The 25891-nt window shown below is 42.0% G+C and overlaps 1 long non-coding RNA gene across 1 annotated transcript in view; it reads right to left on the minus strand.

Annotated features, from left to right (window-relative positions):
- Positions 1–25891, minus strand: part of LOC311440454 — an 83244-nt gene that overhangs the window by 11067 nt on the left and 46286 nt on the right. Inside the window, exons 7-8 of the long non-coding RNA XR_014695429.1 lie at positions 11552–11623; positions 1010–1090 (exon numbers count right to left, since the gene is read on the minus strand). This is a non-coding gene — a long non-coding RNA (uncharacterized lncRNA). The remainder of the gene's footprint in view (positions 1–1009; positions 1091–11551; positions 11624–25891) is intronic.

Below are 25891 nucleotides of genomic sequence, written 5' to 3' on the forward strand. Positions count from 1 at the left end.
AGAGAAGACTCATTTAAGATGTCAAAATACATCTTTAGTTGTGGCCACTAAGGTAAAAATAAAGGCAATATATGTAGAAAAAAACATGAAAGTTCAGGAGTACAAGACTGGGTTCAAGGATGGGAGTGGTGAGAAAATCTGAGGCCACGGAGAAGCTCTTTTGGGAAGTGACAGCTCTGTCTATAGTGTTTGTTGTTGCCTTCCATGTACCCAACATACTGTTCCATTGGTGAGAGGGATCACAAAGTGCCTCCTAATCTCTTTCAAGCTAAGTCAGCCAGATTCGTTTCACCTGGTGATGAACATGGATATGAGCTAACCAGGCTGGCTTTACTTGTAGTGCATTAGGGAATGCTTGCTTGGCCTCCTCTGATGGCAGAGATATGGGGAGGGACCAGGCAAGCAGCAAAATGTACAATTTTCAGCTAGTAATTGGTGGCTAGGCACTGAGGCGGAAAGTTGTTTGGTCTAGGAGAACACATGAACATGTAAGACTGGAACTGATCCAGACACATGGAAGAATGCAAATGTCAAAAAGTAAAAGTTATCAGCAACACTGAGTTCAAGAAAAGTTGATCTTTCTGCATCTCATTGCTATGAGTAAGGAGAACTTTTAATATCTTTGGTACTGGTGCAAGGATAATTTCTGCAGAAGTACGGCTATGTACTTGGGAGAAATAACAGTTACTGGTTGGTTAATAAGTAGCAGGAACCACAACAGAAGAGGCTCATGGTTTTACTGTCTCTGGTCCAGTAGAAAACTGTAATCTATGCTACTTAAGCTTCATATATCCAGCATTTGCAAATGCCAAGTAATCAAAAATTTTACCAACATAAAAGTGAGTAAAGTTGAAGTGCAATTGCTCATAAGGGATCACTAGGACAATATACAGTGGCTTTCACTTCAGGGTAACAGCCTACTTCCCATGTTCCTTTAGGGACTTGCACTGAGTGAATTTGTACTGTTAGGAAGTGCGTCAAAAACTGAGCTTGCATACAGGTAATTTACCTCTATGAGCCAGAGTGCTTCTGTTCTCCAGGGTAGGTACATCACAGGAAGGTTGCTCTCCTTCAACTATTGCTGTAACAACTGAAAGAGAGGGAACAAGAATTTTGGCTCTAAAAGCGGATACATTTGAGAAACGTTAAAATAACCTCTTAAACTGGAGCACAGAAATATTCTTAGTAACCCTCTCTGTGGTGCTCCCTGTAATTATAGCTGAGAATAATCACAGATCAACTTTTTGTAAGAGATGCCACCCCTTCTGTGCTCTTAGAGGGACTGCAGTTCTAAAATCTTTGCAATTACTTTTATATCTATGTTACCATTTAGATTCAGGATTTTAATATCTGACACAGTAGGCCTCACACTGTTTAGTTCTCCACCATCTATCTCCTTACTTTGGGTGCCTGTCATTCACATTTCTGCAAAGTTCAGCTGAAACCAGTAAGTACCCTGTTCATGTTACTGGTGCCTTGCACTGCAAATAGTAAGAAGCAGAATTTGCAATCCAGCTCATTCACAGAACATTCTTATACAGCACATAATTTTCCAACAGCTAAATTAATCTCGCTTCACAATGTGGGGCTGTGTACATGTGGTTTCTGATACAAAAGGCTCCAGTGAAATCAATGGTATAAGCATCATATTAACTCAGACCCAGCTCTTTCAGGTCCATGAAGCGTAGTCATGTGCTTTCTAATTTAGAACTCAAATGTAAGCAAGAATCTCAGCTCTGCTTTTTAAACAGTGTGAAGTTTCAATCCAATTTACCTTGCATAGATGAAAACATAAATCAGTAGCTGGTCTCCACTCCACATACTAATTTAATGAGCTGGGGATTTGACCACATGTGTATATACACTCTGGGAACTGCAGACCTTTTCCTCCATACTGCATTCAGTTTGGATGTGTGCCAAACAACTATGTATGAGCTAAAGGGAGGAGGGAAAGGCAGTCAAGCACACCGGCTTGCACCAGGGTCTAGAACAAGGGTGTGAGACAAAGGTCAGGGGTCGAGCACGATCCATACCATCCCACTGATGAGCAGTCAATGCATATGCTGCTGTAAGCAACACAACAGCCCAGGCAGCTGCCCTGGGACATGCCCCAGGACAATGTCTGGGGTCACCACTGCACAGCTGTAAGGGCTTTATCCACCCCTCCCCACAGTAAGGAGGGACTCCAGTCCAAACACAGATGACCTCCTGGAAGAAAGCTCCAAGAAGAAGGTGACAGAAATGCATCTACAGACCTACGTTTGGCTCACTGCCTGGTGTACTACAAAACAAAGGGCCTTTGGGGGCTTCAAAGAAGGTGTGTAATGATGAGTTCATCAGAATGCAAAATGAAGTTGATAGTAAAAAGACTGAGGATAAATATTCATGCACAAACATCAAGTGATTTCTGGCACCATTCACATTGCATGACTTTTGTTGACCTGACAGGACTGTGACCTGAAATAGAGACGCCAAAACAGCAGCGACTCCTCAACTTCTGTCTCCTCTTTGCCTTGTCCCAAAGACTATTGACCCAGAGAGATGAAGTCTTGCACTTATCATTCTCAGACCTCATGCATCTGTGGGCTGAGTCCATTCATAAACAGCTCCCTTCCGCTGGACTAATCCAAACCAACTCTACACTCATCCAGGCAACAGCACAACAGATCCCAAGCTGTTTTTCTGTTTGTGCAAAGTACTGAAAACAGACAGATGTTCTGTGAGCAGGGAATCTCTGAAATGGGACTACCTATACCAAGGTATCTTTGGCATCATAGAGAAGGTTGAGGTAAAGGTGGGAAAAAAGCAGAATAAAGCTAGTGAATAGAGGTGGGGTACAGAAAAAGAGAAAATGCTTTTGGAACATTAACTCATCATCCAGTAAAAAAGCAGATTGCAAGACATGTCATTCAAATAGCACTACTGGTCCCCTCTGATTACACTCCTCCTTATCTACCACCAGAAGAATTAATCTAGGCTATATTTTGCTTAGGTGCCAAAGGAAAAAGGAATTTATATTAACCATGACTGTGAATCTGAGCAACAGAGTTATTAATGATCTTTACACTTTATTTTAAAAGTGTGTTTATCTTAGCTTATCAGATCAAGCTCATTCAAAAACCAAAAATCAGAAGTCCTGCGATTTGAGAACAAGTAACACTGAGAGTGGAAATTCAGCACATCCCCAGCCTATGGGATGGGAGAGTCATCTGCTATCAACATTTAGGAAATGTACTTTGGGTGGAAAGTTTCCTTGCAGCCTCAGGCTTTGTTATAGTAACTCAGCTTAGCTCTTAATTAAGCTCTTGTTCTATCTGTAACTCTAGTTCAGAGCACCTCACATCTAGGCCTTGCCAAGGGACATAGCATACCGTCCTCTAAAATGGGGTAGTCCTCTATGCAGGGATCTCTTGGTGGAGTCACATTAGAATCAAAAGATGTTCACACAGACACAGGAACCCCTGCTGTCAGGTCCCAGATCATAGCATTAATAATGTCCATCCAGAATACACAAACAGATGGGTTTTCTTCCTAGAAGAAAAGCCAGCAGAAACAAACCGATTATATTTCTTTTTCTCTCTCTCTTAGATATTCAGGGGTGTCATTTATTTTTGCATATATTTTATTGTGCAAGGTCACATTGGACCAAACAGTGCAAGTAACCCTCTCATTCCGCTTGCATTTGGCTTCTTATTAGAAATGTTATCAGAAGGTAAACAATGCACAGGAGGGTCTGCTGTGGAATAACAAGGTTTTAATACCGTACCACATCGACAGCTCAAAAATGCTTTAATAGGTTAAAACTATTTTTGGTAATTACAAAGAAGGTGAAAGGAAAAGTGTTTCCTCAAGCTGACAACATACATTTTATACAGAAAGAGACAAGATATGAGACCATGAAAATTGCACAGACACAAATATTTGAGATGTAACTGAGAGGCAGAAAAATATATTAAAATGATCATTGATTGAGCAACGCGGAAAGAATTCTCTCAGTAGAAGAAAACAGGCTGTTGTAGGTCTCTACGAAAGCACAATGGACCCCGCTTTTGTGACAATGCTTCCATCTGGAATTTTGAAGCTACTTCTGGATACTTTTGGAACTAGATAATCTTCAAGGTCCCTTCCAACCCAAGCCATTCTATGATATTTATGACTGAGTCCTTTGATTTAGCCATCATTGCCTTTTTACAAATAGAGAAATAAGCTTCCCAGGATGACAGAGACTTTCCTAAAGTCAAAGAGTGAGTCAGTGGCAAAGAGAAAAGCAGTCTAGTTCTCCTCAACCTTACTCTCAATCAACCACACCAATACATTGTACAACCATGAAAAATGATCTTTTCCCTATGAAAAGGTAGATTCTGTGAGGAAAATAACAAGCTCCACCTGTCTATGCAGCTGGTATTAGCAATAGTGAAAATTTCATTCTGCAGAAAAAAATGCAGATGTAGCACTTGTAAAAAAACCTCCAAATTCATGTGCATATCAGAAATTGCCAGGGCGCTTTCAACAGCTGCAACTACCACACACTTTCAGCAAGTAATTTTAACTCATCAGGTCAGACTTGGATAGACAGCAAAGCCCAGATGGCTTGGTTGTAAATAAAGCCCTGGTATGACACATGGGGTGAGGAAACGTGAGGTTAGGGCCCTGCAGATTTGCACCGGCCCCAAGTTAAGGCTGGGCATGCCAGCATGGCAGCCCCACCACCCTCCCGCCCTGCTGTTAAGTGGAAGAAGCTGTGGGAACGGGCGCACGTGTGAGTGTTTAAATACTCGTCGTTGGGGACTACAGGAAAGCCTACAATAGACATTTAGCCTTGGGATGTTTTCTCTACTCTATTGCAAAAAAGCAATAAAAATATGTGCTACTCTGCAGGCTCTTTCTCTGCTTAACCAGCCCCTTTATTATTATCCAGGTTCTCTCAGAATATATCCTTTCTGCCAACAAGCCCGTACTGCTCCAACGGGCAGATCTATTCTCAGGGCCGGGCTGTCAACGCACGACGTTCTCTTGTCTGACTTCATTGCAGGTTGTCCAGTACAAGGGTCTGAGGGTGTCTGCCCGCAGGCCTGAACGAAGCAGGCCAACCGCCAGCCTGCATGTTCAGCTGGATGTCACCCAGCAAAGGCCAGCACAACTCACGCTGTTGCCCACAGGCAGCCCCACAGTCCACATGGTGCTAGGAGTACGTGGGGCAAAAAACGTTTTGAGAAGTGCCGTCTGTCCATCTCTGGCAGAAACCAGAGGGATGATGCTTGGAAAGCCCAGCCTTTGTATTTTCCAGAATTAAGACTTTGATTAGCTGCTGGCGCAAGACCAAAGCTCTATCTGAAGTGCTTTAGATAACCCGTCTGCTCTTGGTTTTGGAGTCTTGAGGAGTGTATGCTACAGCCCATTTCTCATCAGTGCCAGGAGAAAAACAAGGAAAATGAGGGAGCTTGTTGGGAGGACCACCCTCGCCACAGCTCTCATGCCCTCACACAAACACCTCACACGGGCTCTCCTGGCCACCCCAGGCCCAGGCTGGGTGCTGGGGCCCGTGACTCATGTTGGAGTTTGGCCCTGCTCCTCCACACCCACTGGGGCCAGGCCCATGGCCCACAGCCCTTCCCTCCCCTCCCTTACTCCCTCCCCAAGCCCCGTTGGTCCTCCACAAGTCCCCGCACCTCGTGATAAATTTTATAATTATTCAGCCCTTACTACTAACACCGAAATTCATCACTCAAAGCAAATTAGCCGAGATTCATTAGAATAAGACATCTAGTAGGCACATGTACTTTATTAGCCTCTTACACCAATAGTTTTAATTAGGTACATATTTCACAGCTCTAGAGCTACTCGAGTGAAGGGCTGCTTTTATCTCTTTTATTTACAGTAACAAGCTATCAAACAAATACCACCGTAATTAAAGTCAGATGCCAAAAAAAAAAAAAATAAAAATCCCTATTTAAAATTTTTTTATTAACAGTGACCTGCTCAAACCTCAGGTTTTGTACACCAGGGCTATTTAATTAACGGGGGCAAGTCCCTCCAGCCGGGCAGGGAGGACTTGGCCTCTCCGGCAGCCCCTCTCCCGGCGGGCGATGCCTCCATGTCACCTTCAGGTAACGGGGAGCGCTCTGCCTCGGATGTCGTAGTGATGAGAAAAGTGATTAAAATCCAGCACATTTCTAAATTATTAATGAGGAATTTAAATGATGTTATAAAAGAGGGAAATACAGCCGAAAATGTTACACATTCATGGAATTCTTACTCATGCATAATAATAAGCCGAAAACACTTCGGCTATAATACTTCCCAAATTAAGGGGGGCAGGGGGCGATGTGTTTCTCGGGCCCGCCCGCCCGCCCTCCCTCACTCGGCGATCAAGGCCGCCACCTGCCGGGCTCCGCGGCGAACCGCGCCCGCTGCCGCCGCCTGGCGCAGGGCCGCCGGCTGACGGGGCCGCTGCCCGGCCCCAGGCCTGCCCGAGCCAGGGGCTCCGCCGGAGCCCGGCGTTAACTTCAGAGCCCTTCGCGTACATTTAGCACCGTGTCCGGCCTCTGGACCCGGTGCTGTATTGTTTAAGGAACGGTGCTATGGCGGTGAGGGGAGCCCCTTCTTCTCCCGGCCTGTGCCGGGGCCGAGTGCTCCCTGCCTGCACCTGCCTGGAAGCACTCCTGCCGTCTGACAGCAATTTGGGGGCTGATGGCAGTAGTTAGTAGCCAGAGCACAAAAGGTTTCCCCAAGTCAAAGCTGCAAGCGACACATACCTTACACAGCTATATTTATGTGTACCTGCCTACGCAGTCCTTTCCCCATCTCCGTGTCTCTGGGCTGCCCTCAACTAAGCGCTGCTTGTGTGATCCATGAGGTCAGAAAATACCCGAGGATCTCATCATTAAAGACCTGCTTAAGGTTTTACACAATCAGGCAGACGTTTGTGTCACCTACCACTAAGTCCATCATTTTCCTCTCTCGGGGAGGGGGAAGAAACCTGCAAGCCAACAAAAGCAAAAGGGTCACTGGAGTACAGCCTTACCACAAAGCCGTGGACTCATGCGTCCCTCTGGCTGAGCTCTTTGGGGAGATTCTGTACTTCCACGTGTCTTTCAGTCTGATTTTGGTAGATCTGCAAAGCAGAGAGCCACCATCTGATTACAGTTGCAGCAAATAAGGCAAGAACAATCCCAGGCCGCTCTGGACTGTAAGGGCTATACAAATGCTACAAGTCCTGCTGAATGCTAACTGGCAGCTAGCACCAATTACTGGGTAATGGGCTCTCCACATGCCCCATTACTTAATAAGTAGATAGACACAGTCTGCACTCACTTTCGGAGCTCAGTTGTCGCTGGTTGTAACACCAGCTGAATGCTTTGCAGTGGGCTAGCCTCACAGTGACTAAAGCTCAGATCGTTATAGCAAAGTCTCAACCAAAAGAAACTGCCACACTCTTCTCAATTGGAGCAGATGAAATAAAGGCTCTTGGACACAGTTCCTACCTAGGAGCCTGCCAGAGTCTAATAACTGCAACATGCTGTGATTCTAAAATAAGTGTGTCATGGAGAGATACCCAGGCTAATTCTCAGGGAGCTAAATTTGCCCAGACGAAACTCTTCATTAGCACGGTGTTTTCTTCCACTCTCCGCTGTTTCTGGTCCCTTTCTGCATGGCACTGCACAGAGCACATTCACTATCATGAGTCATAGATGGCAGTTCTGGTCCCTCTGGACTGTGGCATTCATATCAGAAACAAAAAAATTACTTTTTTTACTCTTTTGCTTCCTATGTAGTCTCCACTGATGACATTCTCGTCATTCCTTTGCCTGGACAGCACCATTTATTAAAGTTTTTGCTTAACTGACTTTTGAGCACTATGGTTCCTCCACATTTTCTGTCATGTAGTTTTTAGCTATACAGAGATGTGAACAGGGTTTCCCTGAATGTTCTCCAGTTCCATGTTTTCTCCCTAGGTCATCAAAGGAAGGTACTGGACAGAAGATAACAGAGAAGATCCCTATGAAATCGTGGTGCAACCAAATAATCCCAAAGCATCCTGAAAGAGTTTCCACAAGGAAAGCAGCAGGGACTCCTAAAACACAGTTCCCATACATCCTTGTTAGGAATGTGACACCATTACTTTCACAGCTAATGCTATGAAAGGCTGCTGAAATGTTCAAAGGAACTTTGTTAGTTTTATTTTTCTCTCCACAAAACAAAAGTTCTCACTGAAGGCCTTATAAAAAGTAAGAAACTTTCAGAACCTTGAGCCTCTGCAGGCAACCATTACATGCAAAATAATGTCCCCAGTTTATAGCCTTTAGCTGTTCTACATTTCTGACACTGTGAGGAAGGCCTTTGTAACCAGGTAGTTAGCATCAGATGGATATTGAATGCAACCAGCTGCATAAGTGCAATACCACAACTGAGATTTTTACATGCACACAAGTCAATGATTTCAAAACCATGGTTTCTGCAGCAGACATGATTTGCACCCTATGTATTACGGACTATCTGACAGTATTACAGACAAGGAAACATCTCTCTGTGTGCCAGGAAAGAGAAACCAGCCACTGTACTGAAGGCCAACAGAAGTTTTAGGTGCCTCAGAAGGCACATTAAATTCCAGTTTTATGGGTTTATGACCATACATTAACCTGATGTGGCCTTCTTTATCTGAAATTAGTTTCTTTCTAATTTTGTACATATATGTGCAGTACAGCAAAGTGATGGCTGTTCCATACTCCTTCACCTTCATGGATTTTGATTCTATACCTTGACATCCATCTATTAAATGCATTTAGCAGGATTAAATTACCTTCAAAATGAAGTTTTAAAGTGCATGTGGGAGGTGGGAAGAGAACCCACTGACTGCACTAGTTCATTGTGTGAACAAGGCAGTAAATACAGATGTGGAACTCCATATTCATGCCTCAGCACGGGTATCTCTTCAGTGTTGCACCTGCAGGTATTTATATGATCACACACTGAAATAAATGCAGCATGTGTGGGTGTGTAGAGCTGCACCTGTATATATAATGAGACGTTCAAACAAATCCACTAAGTTTTGTTGCAACACCTGACAAAAACATTCTTGTAAATTTTGTCCTGCACGTTCAGTAGCCTTGTCCCAGTGAATCTTTCTCTGGACTGGGTTGGACTGCCCTGTGTACCATCTCCGTCCCTTGTCCCTGAAGAAAAACCTCCTAATTTGCCACTTTCTCACTGCTTTTCTTTCTGAAGAGGAAATTATGTGAACAATCTCCCTCCAAAACTTGTGCTGAGCTTATAGTTGCTGGAACTGAAACTGGTTAGAGAAGGTCATTTGCACATGCTTTGGGACCACTTATTTACCTGCTTTATAAAGATCATGTGTGCTTTTCCCATAAGGCAGCCACTGACTAGTGAGTCCTCCTCTGGCACAGAAATATTATGCATTTTGGGATTGGGTTTGAGAGCCCTCTTTCAGCCAGTGAAAGGACATGAACATAAAATTTAATGGTTTATGTGCAGTCTTGAGTCTAGTACCTACTATATTAAAAGCACTGTTACATCAACCCAAGAGCACAAGGAACACAGACATTGTATTCCCCATTTTTCAGAGAAAGAAACTGAGCCAAAGTATCCAAGTAAACTGACCAACCAAGCATCAAACATAAAACTAAATTTTGGAACTCCCCTACTTACCAGAAATTTCAATCTGTAAAGTTATTTGAAGCTCCTTAAAACTCAACAACTGCCTGCCAGGAAGGGTAGGAATCTCTTCACTGGGGGTAACTTAGAGTACAAGACAAAACATGAAGAAAATTAAGCCATTATTGCCATGCAAAAGTGCTGTAACCAGGACTTCGACCTAGAAACATTTGAACTTTGTGTTGTAATTCAATCCCACCATAAAGACATGGTCTGCATATCTGTATACATCTTAAAGAAACAGGAATACTATGAAGTATGTAACTCACATTTTATAACCAGATGCAGCTTTTCCTAATGGCTACTGGAGAAACAGAAAGTACTGCCAGTCTTTAGGCCAAAGGGCTGTTAGTAGAGAAACAAATTAATGTCTAATTTTTGCTAGTAACCGGCTAAATCAGTCAAATGTTCCCAGCCCTAGTTAACACATATATATCACAGGTATTATAATAACATGAACTACTTATTAAAGCTTAACTTACTAATGCTTGGAAAATACTTAGAAATCTGTAGAGAAAAGACTTTATGTAAGAATAATATTGTCACTTCAAACTCGTTTAGTATGTCTGCCAACACTTAGTAGGCCTCACGGACCTTCAGGTTCACTGTACCTAAGAAGTTAACAGTATCTCAAAATATTTCCTATCCCCCGCACAACGGGCCTCCTCTTTGCCCAGCCACAGATGCTGTTTCCCCTTCCTTTCTGGTGCATACCTTGGTGAAAGAGAGATTAGTTTTCTGACATTCACTGCATTTGTTGTGCTGACATCATAGAGTCAACGAGAACAAGTATTTATACTTCTATTATGCCTTCACTGAACTGAACAAGGTGTTCAACAGGACATTTTAATTATAATCCCACTTCTAGCAGCGTAAGTAAAGGTGTTTAAAAAACACAATCAAGCATGAAATAGAACAGTAAACATGCCATTTCAATTACAAAATTATGTATAAGCACATCCTTGCACAGCACAACATTTGAAGACTGCGAGAAATGCTAAAATCCTATCTGAAGCGCTGAGAGGTTTTCTGCACAGAGTTGAAGGAGCTGAAATGCTCTCCTCTCACACTCTATTGTGCACTCACTCTGGATTTTGGTTCCGGAGAGAAACACACAAGGTCCAAAATTGATTGTTTTTGTACAGATTCCCACAAAGAAATACTAGCCGTAAGCTTTTTTTTTTTTTTTTTTCTTTTTTTTTCTGCATTGTCATTTCAGTCACTTGTTCTGCTTTGGGAACTCTTTTTTACTTCCCAGCCCAATGGAGCTGAAATCCAAAAGCAAATGCACTGACAGATCCTTGCATCAATAGCCACCACCACCTACCTGTACAGTTCAGCTACAAACTGCTCCTTATCAGGAATGCAATGGAGCAAACACCCTACAATGCTCATAGGTACTGGTGAGCCACCAGAAACTCCTAGACATCTCTGGTCTTCAGGAAAGCGCAGAGCCAGTTCTGAGGGATGTGTAACAGAAAGGCCTTGGTACTACACTGTCCCACTAAGCAAAGGTGAAAGCTTTTATTTTCTGTACTTGATACCCCTGAGCACTCCAGGAGCAGTTGTTGAAGCAGTGAAAGTTCTTACCAAAGCACAGCCACACTACACCATCCTGTCCTCTGCAGCCTCTGGAAGACAAAGTTCCCCCTCACAGCCTCAGAGAGAAGGAAATTGGAACAATTTGCATTTCTGCCACGCAGATTAAACTTGAACCAATGCTGGATGCATTAAGTTCCCAAAGACATCTGGAGATCATAACAAAATCTGTTGCTATCTCATGATCTAGACTATTATCTTTTCCACAAATAGTACTTTTCTGTTTAATAGACACACAGTTGTCCATGGTATGGAATCATCTTCTAGAGTATCTTACCTGGAAATTACTCTGTTACTGTGACTTGAAAGTAATAACTTTCTCAGGAATTTCACAATCATTTGGATGAACCTGTAAATACAGCAAATAGGTGAAATGTTTATGAATAAGTACTTAGTAATCTGCCAAACAAACATGTAACAACATCTGACCGACAAGAAACTACGCTGGTGTCTGTAGGTATTTAATAATATAGACAGCATTAAAGGTTTGACTGCTATCCCTTTTTTGAAATAGATTTTTTTACTCTCTCACTATACTCTCAGGGTTGAAGGAAAAAAAACAGCATATTTTTTCCATTCCTGGAAGAACCTGTCTTTCTCAAAATGCCAGACCACCTCATTAGTGGAAGCCTTGGTTAGCTTGTAGATAGCTGGCAGAGGTGTTTTGTTGTGCTTGTTTCCACTTCATTTTTTTCCCAGTATTATGAGTAGGTAGAAGTAAAAGCAGAGTTTTCATTGCCTTTAAAAGGAGCAGAATCTGCTTTCATTTCATTTTTTTTCCCATTCTTCTCCTGGCACTACACAGAAACGCATGTGAGGTGAAATGTGTCTGCGAGGTAACTTGGCGGTGAGGGTTCCAGAAGCCAACATTAAATGCAGATAACATATTTTTGACTAGTTATGCACATTTACAGCCCCAGTCCAGAAATTTAAGAGAAGCACTACATGGAGAAGTCATTAACTGAGAATTAAGTTGGAGAAATACAGGATGTATGAGGAAACCTAAAATTAAAGCCCCCCTTTTAACATCTCTCTACTTCAAGCAAATCAACTAATGAGGCAAGGCCTTGAAGTTCATTTATACTAGAAGTGAATGAGACCTGCCCGATCCACTAATCTTCTCCTTGAATGTAAGGCTGACATTAGGAAAAAGACATGCTGCTTTTGCAGTGTTTCAGAACTGCCAGTGCCAGTTCAGGTCCTCCCCAGCTTCTAGATGGACCAGGGCCTCCACAACTGAACAGATCCACAACTCTATGAGCTTTTCACCACCAGATATAACCTAGGTCATGATTAGAAAATGGGATCATAACTAGCTAGGCCTGAATAGCTATGACAAGCAATGATGCATGGCATGGAAAACATCTCATCTGGTGCAGGGAACATAGTTTTCAGGGTCAATTTTAGAAAGCCATAGAATTTTATCTCTAGACTCAACAGAGAAGCAAGCATGGAGCCTGGCATTTAAAAGGTAAAATTTTAAATTGAAGACATTATTCAAACATCTTCCTAGCTGGGTGCTGCAGAGCCTGGATCCATAGCCTCTGCAGCCGCCAGCTGGGATGGGGTGTACCGCCTCTGCCTCTGGGCTGTGGCCACACAGTGCTGGCCGAGCTGGGGGATGCCATGGGAGCAGAGGGGCATGACATCCATGCATCTGCAGACCCAAAGGTGCTCAAGACCTTGCAGGAATGAAAGCAGAGGAGAATGAAAGAGAAGTAGCTGAGAGATGATACTGCTGCTTTGTAGAGTACAGCCACAACAGGAGCTGTAATCACAGAGAAAACAGCATGTCTGTCTGAACCACTATTTCTGCTTTATTGTGTAAATACAGGAACTATGACTTCATGTCTCACACTTCAAGAGACGTACTCTTGGGCTTCTTTTCTTCCATATCAGAGCTCTAAGAAATGCAAAATGTGCCTCTGAGTTTCAGTTCTGGCTTGAGGTTAATCTCTAGAAACAAGTAATGTAACATTTCCATCTATCTTTTCTACTCTTTCGGCGGTTTTAATTATACTGATATACTATGACACTTTAAACAAGACAAGCCTCAGCTTATGGCCTGCTCTGTAATGGTTCAGCTGCTGCATGTGCTCCAGCATATTTTGCTCAGACAGGCTGCTGGGGGCTGGTGTGTATGTGTGCAGAATAGTGCCCTTCTGTCATGAGAGATTTCATTGCACTGATCATTGTATAGTTGACAGACTCTTTGTCAATGTCAAGTGCCTTTTGTGGTTAAGCCCAGTAAAGCTAAAACAAAAGGTCTCCTAGATATTAGATATATAGTGACATTACTGAATTCAGTTGGAGGCAGTAATTTTTTGTCAGCCTATGAAAAGAAAAATGGAGCTAATGGGAAAACAAAAGGAAGATGCCGGCATGTCTTTTTAGCTATTTTTGTTTATGTCAGACATTGTGATTGACATCTGGCCCAGAACACCCCTTCAACCATTGGGTTGGTGTCATGAAACAGAACAAAGAGAAATTGCCAGCCAAGAAAACACCAATGGCTCAGAAAGCACTTTTTTGTTGAAGTGTTTCATTTTCAGTAATCAGTATCAAGGCACAAGAGTAGTTCATTCCCATACACCCCCAGCTTACTAATTGGACTTTTAAGTTTCCTTCATGTTTGCTTTCTTCCTGCTTGCTTGAATGGCACCACACTGCTGGTTTGGTTGGATGACAGTCTGTCATAACAGTGATGTTTGAGGTTAGTGAAAACTGACGTGAAAAATACAATCCACTGGCCTTTAACTGAAATAGCAGCTCTGCTTTTTGTGGAGTTGTCAGGCAACATTTTTAAACCCCTTTCACGGTGAAGGCAGTTACAACATGTTTTTCTCTGTATCAAGCAGTTCCATCATGACGAGCATTATCTATGTCTGTTGTCATATCAGAATATTGCCTTTGAAGAGCAGTTTACTGTTTCTTGTGTGATCACTTCTCCTGTTGAAGTGCCCTAAAAGGGTTAAAGGAATTTTGTGATCATTCTTCAGTGCTAGGCCAATTACAAAGCTTTAAAATATGTTTAAGAGTGACTTTGGAAATACCTGTGACCAGAGCAATTCCTGCAGACACACAACTTCACAGAAACTTTGTCACCAGCGTTATGCAAGCGCTGCAAGGAAATTATTATTTAAACTTCTAACTTTGTCTTGAAAGTATGAGGCTGAACATTAAAAAAAAAAAAAGAGAGACTTTTTACAAAATGAGAGCAGGATGTTTCATCTGCTACTTAGGTACAGTTAAATGCTGAAACCATAGGAGAACTCTTGCCTTAACATATAAAGATCTTAATCACTTAAAAAGATCCTAGGGAATTTGGCCCCTGAACACATTGCATGTGCTGCAGCTAAACATCTTTGCACCTTTTTAACAGGGTTCCTTTCAGTATTTAACACAGGGGTATATTCTTCTCCAGAAGCACACTTAACTCCCCCCAGCATTAATAGCAGAGATGCTCACACACAGAGTGGCAAATTTCTCTCTGTCTCTTTGCACAGTGTTCTAAAAAGAACTTTGAAGAAATTGAGAAAAACAGAAAGAGCAGTATATTAATTTTAAGGAGATGAAAGCAATACATGTCACTCCTAAATTTCATGGAAAATGCACCGTTAGTAACAAAGATGAGTAGAAAATTTCAAAATCATTTTGAGCAGCATTAAAATCAGTCTTCCCTGATTTTCTGTTTTCCCCTTCTTTTCAAAGCACATACATTAAACTCATTTTATGCTTATAATGTATATAATGATTCTAGACAACATAAGAAGGACACTGGGATTCTTCCTATTTCAACGTATAAAGTGGCAAGCCAATTTATGCAGCTTAAACCATTGCTAAAGAAGATGTATCAAAAATTGCCTGTGATCATTACAAATAACAGCCTGAAATGTTCACAAGAAGCTGTTTGCTTATCATATTTTCATTAAAACATCTTTTCACCTGCTTTGCTTTTCCCATGCCTGTAACCTGCATTGTAATCAGTCTTATTAACTGAGAACATAAATATGATTTATTATGGTCTGATAATGGAAGCTGCATGGACCAAGAGAAGGGATATATTGTCCTTTGATAAAATGGCTCTTTTCTCTCAAATAGAGCTCTATCATGAGAGCATGCAGAATGTAGTGAGTGATTATTTCCTGAGGGTGAATGATGGCAGAACCCTACAGAAAATCTTCTTGTTGGCCATGACAGCCTCCGAGTGTCCCCAAATCTCACCGAGTTTGACAACCTGCAGACACTTTTGATGAACTGTATTCTTCTGTCAGAGACAGCCTGTCTGGGAGGAGAAAAGGGAACCTTTATCGTCTGATCTGCTATTATTGTCTTGATCTTTTATAAGCAATCTCTAATGCACATGAATATAATATCCTTTCACACAAGTGCCAAACATAATAGAAATGTAGTTAAAGGACCCTTTTCCCGGTTATGTAAATGTCCTAATACCATAATTAGAAAAGATGGTTTGTGAATGATAGCAGTAAGGAAAGGGTAATCAAAATGTTTTAACATTATCTTTCTGTTTTAAAGACCAAAATCTGTGATAAATAGCATTTATGGTAGATATGGGGAACCAGCTTGTGCTGAAGCTTTTACCTAAAAGAGAATAGTTTTGAGCATGAAACTGGTGTTATATTTTCATAAAACACATAAATGACAGCTGGTCTTAAGCCAAGAATGATTACTGGCAGATATGACTTAAAGAAAATGAGTATTCCACTCAAAATCCCTCCATGGCTGTTACAGAAAGAACAAAGCGTTATTATTAAGTAGTGTATTTGGATAAAGCGGTGTTCAAGACCAGCTAAAGTTCGCCAACAAATCTCTCTTTTATCTACATCCAGAAGAACAGGCATAACAGAATCTTTTTCAATTAACAGCTGTATACATTAGCAAAACACCCGTCTTTCTCAGCTGAAGAGGTCTGGCTTATTTATCACAAAAATGAAATGTTTTGGGGGAAGGTTTCCAAGTTGCCAAGTAAAAGCAAGAGACTTGATTTTTCATTAACCTTTTGACATCTGGAGCTGGGGTGTCCCAAAATTAACTACTTTTTTTTGGTCTTTTGCATTACCAGTTGGTGTTGAGAGAAGTCCCAATTGTCAGAGTCAAAAGGTTAATCAGCAATTTCACACCGGTGATGTGGTCAGAGTTTGCATGCTACTGCCTGGACAGGAGGAAGAAGAAAATAAAGTAATTAACACAAAACTAAATCCCGACATTATTAAATTTCTTGTATTTTTGTTGTTGGAAAATATTTCATGATCTATTTATTAAATATTTTGATTTCTGAGAGGGCATTGCAGAACTTTGCTGAGAAGCCCAAGTTCTCAGCAAAGACCGGCTTGCTTCATTTATTCTGCTTTTCATAAGGAAACACAAAACAAATTACAATTTATTCACCCACCAAACGTCCAGCCCAGGCCACCATGAGGGAAAAATCTTCTAGGTCTGTTACTTGGGGAGGTTTCAGAAACTATCCAACTGAGGCTAATTTGGTCTGAGAGTTCCGTCCTGTCTCCAGGAGGTGAGGACACCCGAATTCCCATTCACTCAGAGTCAATTTCACAGTGCAGGTGCCATATCAGGGATTAAGATGGTCCAGTAGCAAAAACTTGAGCATAGACTTTTCTCTCCTGTTCCCTTCTGCCTTGACTGCAGAAAGTAAGCCAACAGCAGAATTCCCTTAACAAGTATGGACAGCAATGTTATTTCATGTGAAAGTACTCATATAAACAGCCATGCCAGTGCCTCAGCTGGGACCATTTGACCAGAAATAGCCATAACATACGTTGACTTATGTCCCAAAAGCTCTCCTAGCCGTAGCAAAAACAGATTTATTTTCCAAAAGAAAATATAAAATGTTTCTGAAAACATTACAGCTTGGCATTTGCTACCAGTAACAATGGTAGCACCCAAAATGACTTCTCATTTGTCCAGGCAATATTTGAAACCATTAACTAATGTTTATCTTGTGGTTAGCCCTGATCAAAAGCTTTCTGATGTCACCATATGGATCAAGCCAGTTGTTCTATGTTTTTGAGACATTCTATCTTTTTCCTATGTCTAAAACAAATAAATAGTGAATACTGCCCAAAAGAACTTCTTTCATCCTGGATTTTTTCTTCATCACATATTTCCACTCGTCTCTTTCTGCAATTCCAACAAAATCTACCGCTAAAATCTTTCTTCTCTTGATTGCTACAGTTTTAATGGGGACAGAATTTTCCCCTGAAATGCTCTGAAAAAAATTATCAATCTTTCCAAGTGCCCTATTACTTAGTCCACCAATTAGCTGACTATGGAGCCTGAGTGTCCTTGTACATCTTCCCAGTCCCCATCTGTATACTTGGCTGCATATGTTTATGCAATTAGAAATGGTGAAAATCTAATAAAATTAGGACAAACCTGAGTGAGCCATAATTCTGCTTAATCTCTCAAACTGGATTGTTGAAAGCTTGCTGAATTCCCCAAACCTCTCTCAGGTGCCAATGAATGAGTCAGTATCATACCAAAGATCTCACGGCATAGCAGACGTAAATTATGCTTCCAGAATCTCATACACACCCTCAAATAATGAATCTAATGTCTCTAAAATAATGTCAGGGAGAAAACAAAACTAAACTAAACAGAAAACAAACAAGCAAACAATTTCCTCCAGTTACCAGCATCGTACCTGATGGTAAAGAATAGTGAAAAGGAGAATACACTGCAAATTTCATGGGGAAGGAGTAACAGTTTTCAGTCTGTCTTCCTATGGCAGTAGAAGAGCAATCTAAGCTTCCTACTTTTGGAGGAGGACCACTGACATTATCACACTGAGGTTTGTTAGATCCCACTGACAAGCCCTGAGAGAAATGAACAAAATGGGAAAATGAACCTTTCTTTCATCCCAATGTGATACCTGTCCAGACTTTTCTTTTAGAAGCCCATTTTACACTCTGTTTTGCACTGCAGTGGTGACCGAGGGTTTGCATAGCAATAACCACCAGCCTGAAGGAATCCCAGGCCACTTCATACCTGTGTCCTCTCTTCACCGACCATTTGAGAAAAGCCAGGGGAGGAACAATTTTGGCTAAAATTGGGAGGAATATTCTTTGAAAGAAAGAGTAGAATTATTTGGGTTTGAAGCACACTAGAGCAATTAATAACTCTGTCCTTGCAAGAAGATAACAATCTTTTATCTCAAGTTATGAGGGTTTTGGTTTTACACCAAAGCCAAACTATTTATTTGTTGCAGAATAGGGATCTTCAGTATGAGGAGAAAGATGTAACGCATATGGCCTCTTAACTCAGACCTCAGAAGAAAATGTTGTCCTCAGATCTACCAGTTCCTTTTCATGGTTTTCCCCTGTATGTTCATCTTCCTCATAGACGTTACCTCCAAGCACATGCCTCGTTTACTCTGTGAGACCTTACAGCCAGGAGTTAACGGAGCCAGTTTTGTTCATAAACACAGAACTGAGGTGTTGCTCTCATTCCCAGTTTAATACACTCATACTCTTTGGGATGGCGAGGCTGCAGAAAATGGAGCTGGAAGGGATCGTAAAAAGACCAATAACTGACAGTATGCCCCAGATTTTTGACTACTCTGTCACTGAAATCCTCCAGTGATGGAGACTTCATCACCTTTCCAGTCAATTATCCCAACAGATAACTGTCATTTCCTAAGTGACAAATACAGCTGAACAGTGAGAGAGACCGATTGCTTTCTTAGACATTATATATTTTTGCTCAAATACAACTTAAATGTATTTATACCTTTCTCCTTGTTTCTTCTCCATTTATTTCTGGTTCTATTACTTCCCCTCCATCATTATTTTACTTTATCTTTCTTCCTACAACTACCTTACCATCTCTTCATTAAGTCACTCCTTTTCTGTCTTTTGAGCCTTGTGCTTTTTGGCATCCCTGTGTTTATTCTTTTTTCTTTTTCTTTCCAAACACATGAAAAAGAGAACCTCATCCACTGGTGGCCCTGCTACAGATGCCCATCTCTTGTAATCTCCTTAGAGGGTAGCCAAAATGCCATATTTTCATTCATTCCATTGAAAACAATTTTTGTATACAATGAGAAATTATACAGATGTATTCAAATTCAGGTCTAAAGGCTATGCTCTCGAGGTGTGACTGAACAGCATAGCTATGGGAAGCAGACGATCTGTTTTGAATACACACATGGCTGGATACAGCAGGGGTGGGTATTACATAACCTCTAAAAAGACAATTCAGAACCCCCGGCAGTCGTGTTAGCAGATAGCTGCTGCTTGCTGACTGGCAGTGTATTTCACGAGTAATACGAGTTACAGCACAGGCCTGGACCTACTGGTTAAAGAATAACAGATTAAGTGGCTTCATGTCTAATTTACGCCAGGAGAAGTACCATCAAAAACAGTGAAGTCTGGAGCATCACCATAAGCAGAGAATTGTTTTATTTTTGTCCCACCAGGTCAGGCCCATTGTATGGTTTTAAAGCACATATAATATGCATGTGTGGTGGTCTCCTTGTGACAGCTCTGGGCTTCGTGGCCTATGAGCTAATTGGAGACGTGATTCTGCACTCCAGAATTCAGTGCAGCTCAAATATTGGTATTTCTTAAAACAAACAAACAAACAAGCAAAAACCTATTTCAACTTATTCTTTAAAATTTTGACAGAAAATTATCAAAGAGGAGGATTACCCCTGCCACAGCAAGAAGCGGTGTGATAAATGAAGGGAAGGACTAAGGGAAGCTTACTCCACACTTAGGAGCAGAAGAAAGGTTTGTTTTCTAGCACAGCTGTTTCATGGTGCATTGTTGCTGCAATATAGTTTGAATTGCACTATTTTCATATCTGCTTTGACCAGGGTCCGTGCTTGAGAGGGCTGAGTGCAGTGGTCTGAAGCAAGACTACTGAGGGCATCTGATAAAGGAGAAGTTTGCATTAGCACCGAGGATCCACAGCAATGGGGATCTCCAATGGTGCCTTTCCACAGAAGGTCTGAATAGAAAGCAAAGAAACTAAACTTGCTGTGGGGAGGCAGAAATTCTTCATCTCCTGTGTGACCTTGTACTTCCTCTCTCCAAGCCTCAATTCTTCCCTGAAATAGGGACTGACATCTTCCTGTCTTTTCTCTCTGGACTTTTGGCTAGTGCCTCTTCCTGATTAGAGGTAGGGCTGATGACTGTGGGTCTGACCTCCAGGAGGCCTCTGGACACTTCTGCATTATATTTGATAATGAAGCCTTGTGTCTTATCCAATCAACATAAAACAAAGTCAGACCAGAGGAAACTGGCTCAGCACAAAATGGCAGCCTCAGCGGAGTTAAGTCAGAGACACTAGCTATTGACTGCTATAGAAATACTGAAACTGCATCAGGGATTTCTTTTTTAATTGCTATTTAGGGATTTAAATGAGATTTTCAAAAAGAAAGGAAGACACAATGTTTAGTCTACAATCACTCTTTGCTGCCAATACAGGCTATCATATAAATTACTTAGACACTTTTAAAAATACATTATTTACTCAATAACCCATAATGGGTCCAGAGCTCCTTTTACACGCTATTATAGAAGTACATAATTGCAGAATTTTCAAATGGATATTTCTTCTAGGCAATAGTCTGTAATGGCTCCTTCAAAGCTCTTAGGCTTTTATCATATGAAGGCCTAAGTAGAAAATGTTTAGTTCACTGATCATTGACCTAATAGAGAGCAACAGCTTCTCTGGAACAACTATTGTCTGCTTGGGCAGATGATATATGAATGGCATTTTAAAAAATTCTTGGAAGTATGTGCTAGGGAAAAATTACCGTTCGTCTACAAAGCAAACACTGCTGATGGGATCCCGAGTTCTTTTGTTTGCCTCTGCTTGGTTTAGTTTCTTGGCTTCTGCCCTAGCCCAAAAACAAAAGAAAACAGTAATTTTGGGGTATGAAATGAGGGCTCAGTCTAGGACCCCTTTGGATCAATGAGAGACATTTCCATATTCACAAAGATCATTCAGCTCAATTAAAAATTGTCTCAAATGCAAATGGAGGTATTTGGTATATATTGCAGCGTAAGAAGCTGAATTCTGAAATCAGAGAAGTAAGGGATGCTGCAAAGGGTCAAATCACATTTCTTAAGATAGTACTGAAAAATATGCAGGACCCACAGGCATATCCCAACCATGATTCAGAAAGGAGATTGGCAACTTGAAACATTTTCAGCACTATAGCCATGAATCTCACAATTATTGAGCTTCTGCTCTCTACTTACATTTAGCTTCCAAGTTTGCTGCTTCCATTTTAGACACAAACAAAGGTTCACGTTCACAAGTGCCTGATGTAAGAAAACACATTTTCTTTCCCAAACTGCAAACTTTGGGCAGTAAAGCCCAAGGAGGACTACAGCCAAATGAGTGTCAGCTGAGTCAAAGAGTAGGCCCAGAGAGGATGGCCATGAGCTGGGGGCAGACACAAGCAGAGACCCCTAGAGAGGCTGAAGGGAGACCTCCAGCTCTGGTGGGCTGGGGGAGAGGCACTTGCTGGGTGGCCCAGCTCCCTCCTGGGCTCAGGGCCAGCAGAGATGGAAAGTGCTGCTCACCAGAGGAGGGTGCCCAACCACCAGTCCAATAGCTGGATGTGATCCTAACAGCTTTTGCCATCAAAACAGACCAAGGATCCCAAGCACAGCCCTGGTTTGTATACAGTTTGACATGAGAAGCTCTCCCATGCCTTTCATCAGTGGATTTCTCCAGCCTAGTAAGGCTGCCTGGGACTCCTAGCATTCTGGCATGATTAACAGAAAAAAATACACTTGCTGGCAATTCTAATAGTTCCTTCTGTTTGATGCATCTGATTGAAGAGAAGCTGAAATCAGGGACCAATATGCAACCAGACTGCACCAGTTAGCCTCATCATGCAAATGAGGCACACTTGCAGGCGAACTTATTAGAGATCAAATAGTTTTAGGCACCATGGATAATGAAGGCAGAGCGCTTATGTTGCAACAGTCAGAGCTGGAATTTAATCATGTTGTTGATATCTACTGCAACAGTGAACAAACACAGAAACAGCCACAAAAATCAAACCGTTAAAATGAAAGGAAGATGCAAACCAGACAAATAATAATGATAAAAAAGACTCAAACCAAGAGACATAGCAGTGGTTTCAAGAAGGAATAATCTTGCAAGAAAGACTTCGAGCCCTGCCTCTTTCAGTTGAATGGCTGGAAAAGTGGGAGTTGCCAGGAGAAGTTGATGGGGTGTCACTGTTCACACTGAGAGGGGTGGCTCCTACATAGCTATGGGGATGGCCCTGCAAGGAGAAGGGGGGAAATGCCCCACAGAACAGCACTTGGAAAGCAGCCCCAAGGTGAAACATAGCTCACCCTGCGAAGAAGCATCTCCTAGGAAGGAATTCAGAAAAAAAGAGGAACAGCCTGCTGCAGTGAAGTTATAACAGAAGTCACACAACTGACAAGCTGGATTAACAATCTGTTAGACATTAAAATAAATAAATTCTGCAGAGGCATTAGCCCCTTCTGTCTCCCTAAACCTCTCACACGCTCCCTCTGTCCTTCATATAAACACCTGGGGAGACCACGAGCAGCCCCACAAAGGTTTGCTTTGTTTCAGAGAGCAAAGATGAGATCCAGCAGGTGGAAGCTGCAAAATGGAAACACTTGGATTCCTTTCGGCAGACACAAATGGCTAAAAATACCGTTTGGCATTTCTTCTAATACCAGTTGGTAGTACAAAAGCTCCAGAGATGTCAACAGGAAGCCCTAGAGGTTAGAGGGAATGATGTAACTGCATGTGACATAATGCTTGGTGTAGAGATTTCCTGGAATTGATTAGTGCCATTCATGATAACAGCAGCCAGCAAGAGTGTGAGGACTGGGTGAAGGCCCAGGCAGAATGCAGGCACCGGGCACTTTTCTTTCCCTTTTAGCATGATGCCTGGTCTCATTGTTTTGGATGTGCAATACAATAACTGCATGGTGTTTCCATGCAACTTTCTTTGGGAGACTCGGAAGCAGCACACCTCCCAGGGACATGCAGCTACTCCCCCACAAAAGGTCACGGAGAGACAAATGCAGAGGTGGAAGAACAATGAAGACTCCTGGGTCCCCTTTCCTTGAGAACAGCCTCCCCTCCGTTCCTCTTATTCCTTCAGGTATAAGATGCAGTCAGGTCATCCTCATCAGTACAGTTTTATGCCTAGCCTATAGACAAAGGCTACAGAGTGCCATCTATATCTAACGGGAGGCCTCCAATCTACGTGAGTGGGTGGCAATTGATAGCGAGTGACATGGGCACTGACAATGGTACACAAACTCTGCGGCACTCTTAAAACTTTTAATTGCATTTTAAAGTAATGTAACAAGGCAATGTTTAATGAGTACTTTGTTTAAGAAATTCTGACTTTATAAGCTAATTAAAGAGAAGGAAGGGTTACTGCACCAGGGCAACAAATCCAGGCTGCTGAATGTCTGTACTACAGCAACGCGCAGTTCAGATTCAATTGGCAGCCTTGCAAACCTCCACCCAGCCGGTGTGGATGATTTTTATTTATTTCTTTGACTAGCAAATAAATTATTATTATCATCATGATTATGTTAATAGAAAAAAGTAATGGATAGGCAAGTAGTTTTTTGCCAGGGCTGGTAAATTTTCATGACACTTCTTGCAAAGCTGTCATATGGTTGGGTTAGATGAAACTAGAAGGCTTTATGTGCGTAGCATTTAACTTTAAACATTCTTCATGGAAACTTACCCAGCACATAATTTACATATTCAATACCAGTGACAATTTACTTCTCCCATCTGAGCAGGGCTTTCAACTATGCCACTTGAACTAAATTAATAAACAGTAATTAGAGAATGTTGTGCGAGCGAGCTGTTGATGTTGAGAAGATTCTAATCAACACCTTCTTTTAAGGGCCAATTAAAGCTGAATGTATGCAATATAAACATCTTCTTGTATTTAGACATGAACTGGAGAACAAGGTAAAAAATAAAAATCAGAACAATTACAGCAGGTTAGAGATGATCTAATGGAATGATGAATCTTCATTAATTGTGAAAGCAGCAGTAATTTCTAAAAACCACCGGACACCGTCTGTGGTACAGCACTAACAATTTGTGCAAGTTGATTCTGTCTAGGAAAAGCCTTCCTGCCTCCATTGACAGGCTTTTCTCTGAAAGCAACTCAGCATCTGCCTCCAATTTCCACTGCAGTGTTCACCTGTCTGTAAGACAACGCTGCATCTAAAGTGAGTCCAGAGAAAAAGGCTTCCTGGGGGGAGGCAGTGACGGCGGATGTACCCATCCCATTAGCACTGTCTCCTGGCGGAGTGAGAAGTGACCCAGGGCAGGATTTGCACTGCGCAGCCCCCACCAACACTGCTGGCAGGAATACAGACACCTGGATGAGCCTGAGCGAGGGGTAAGGTTGCCCCCAGTTGCCTCCCATCTGTAAATGAGGAAAAGTAGCACAGGGGTATTTACACTGGAGCAGCTGATGAACTTGTACCCATTGCCCATGTGTACTCCTTCCCCCTCTTTATTCCTGAAAGGCAAATTTAAGACAGCTATTTGTTTCTGAGCCTCTTGCAGGACAGAGGAAAGGCTATCTTTGATTTAAACTGAGCTGATCCTTAGGGTACCAAAGGGAGACTGCAGAGGCAACACCGACTTGCGCATCACCATTACGAACTGTCAGTAAGTTAAAAACAGGCATAACTTCATCCAAACCACAGCTCACTGCTTCCTAAAGCACATTTAAAAAAAAATCATCTACACTGGTGCAATAAAGCACACGCAGAATTTGTCCTCCAAGTTAGAAGATACAACAGGCTAATAAAGGTAAGGGAAACATCTGTTCCAATACTGCACTAGTATCATTTAGAGAAAATGACTGCATCACTTACGGCTGTTTGGTATCCAGAAATACTACCACAGTAATAGGATGTTGTCACCTCAGGCTCTGCTGAAATCTACAGGAATTTTACTTGTTTAAGAATTATAGGATTAGGCACATGATCAGCGTTTCTTCCCTTTGAAAATAAACATTCCCACTTAACATTTCTGTAGTAGTGTGAGATCATTATCTTGTGTCAGTATTTGGTTCCACTGGCATTATCTCCTAATTAGCTATTTAAAAATACATGTAAGCAGGTGGAAGTGGCAAGTGGACTTGTAGACCTGACGGGTCTGTTATGTTCTTACAAGCTCTGCTAATCCCAAACACTGGAAATGTGTTAGTAAGGCCAAGCTGGCACTTTAAAGAACACAGCCAAAGCCTCACATCTTGAACTCCAGGCGTTTGGCACGCAGCAGAGGGGCTCCCACACCTTGAGCAGGGCTGGGCACCGGGAGGAGCAGAGAGTAGCAAACCAAGTGGGGAGCTAGTTCTGGGAAGAGGGGATGGGAATGGAACGAATGGGAATGCAGTGTGGTCATCTCCACATCACAGTAGCATGATCACCTATGGTTTGTTTGATGCAGGACATAGGGGATGTAAGGAAAGCCAAGCACAGAGATGTTCACCAGGGTTGAGGAGACGTCAGCGGTACAAAGGGAAAAGATCTCACAGGAAGGGTTTGGTATCCTCTGCACTGTCTCAATATACAGAGAGATTACT

This window comes from Aythya ferina (assembly GCF_964211825.1).
Source record: "Aythya ferina genome assembly, chromosome: 8".
Lineage (NCBI taxonomy): Eukaryota > Metazoa > Chordata > Aves > Anseriformes > Anatidae > Aythya > Aythya ferina.